Genomic DNA, 1,204 nt, shown 5'->3' on the forward strand with positions numbered 1-1,204 from the left:
TATACAGACAGGTCCAAAGGTGGTAAGTTTTCTCAATTGTTCAGTGAGTTACAGATTGAACTCTGTATTGCACTCTTTCCCCGCCTCTCACTGTTGCACTTAAAATAGTGAAAGGCAGGCAGGCAGGAAGAAAGAAAGAAAAAAGAAAGAAAGAAAGAAAAAGAAAGAAGGAAAGAAAAAAAAAAGAAAAGAGAAGTGAAGTTCATACAGCATACTGTAAATCAAAGCAGCATTTCCCAGGGAATTCTAAACATTCCGAAACTTGGCTGTGGGTGGGGCTGAGATCCTGAAATATCAGTGGGCCTGTAGGTGACCTGGACTTGTGAGAGTCCCCTAGGGTGGCCATGGAGGCCCCTGGCCCCAGGTGCTGCCCCTCACCCTGCTGTTCCGAACGCCTTCCCAGGGTGAAACAGAGTTTGCCTAAATCCAGCGGCCCTGAGCTGCCCAAGGCTTGTGAGAAACAGGAACAGCCAGCACCAGCCTTGGGGTCTGTGTCCGTCACCAGCTGTGCTCAGGCCCCGTGGTCATGGTGCTGCTACCTTCCTCAGCCAGCGCCGCCGATTGGCTCTCTCTCGGGGAGGGGAGAGCCGAATAAGAGACTGGCCTTTGCCAGCGATGGATGACATGGATGGGCCGCTCAGGATAAAGTTTGGGGCAAGGACCCTGGGAATAGGAGGTGTCCCCAGCCTCAGAGGCCTGGTCCTAGACTTTTGCCTGTGGCCAGATGGGGTAGTCGGAGCCAGCGCTGTGGGGGGCCGGTCTGGGGCCTTCCTGAGCCTTGGGCAGCCTGAATCCCACTCAGGACCCTGGGGAGGTCACCCTGTCTCTAGGGCTGAGGCTGCCCCTTCTCCAAAGAAGCCTTCAGTGTGGAATCGTTCCCTCTCTCCATACCCTGGTTGAGGAGCAAGCGGAGAAAAGAGCGTCTTTCTTATTCGCTCAAAGGTGTATGTGTGTAACTCATCAGTCTGGGGATAATTTTAACTCAGAGGCTGGCCAAAAAACTGCCACTGGGTTTCTTTCTTTGCCCGGGCCGGCTCGGCGGGGAGGCGCGGGGCGGTGCGGAAGCCCCAGGTGGGCCCTGCTGAATGGGGGGCTTGTGCCCGGCCGGCGGGGCGGGAACTGGCGTCCAGCCCGCCGCCCGCCCCGCCCGCCGCTCAGAGCCCAGGCGGCCGCCGCTGGTGCCGCTCAGAGCGCGAGTGCAGCC

Source organism: Eumetopias jubatus, unplaced genomic scaffold (assembly GCF_037043125.1).
Source record: "Eumetopias jubatus isolate StellerSeaLion01/CBP00866 unplaced genomic scaffold, mEumJub1_p1.0 scaffold_9, whole genome shotgun sequence".
NCBI classification, from domain to species: domain Eukaryota; kingdom Metazoa; phylum Chordata; class Mammalia; order Carnivora; family Otariidae; genus Eumetopias; species Eumetopias jubatus.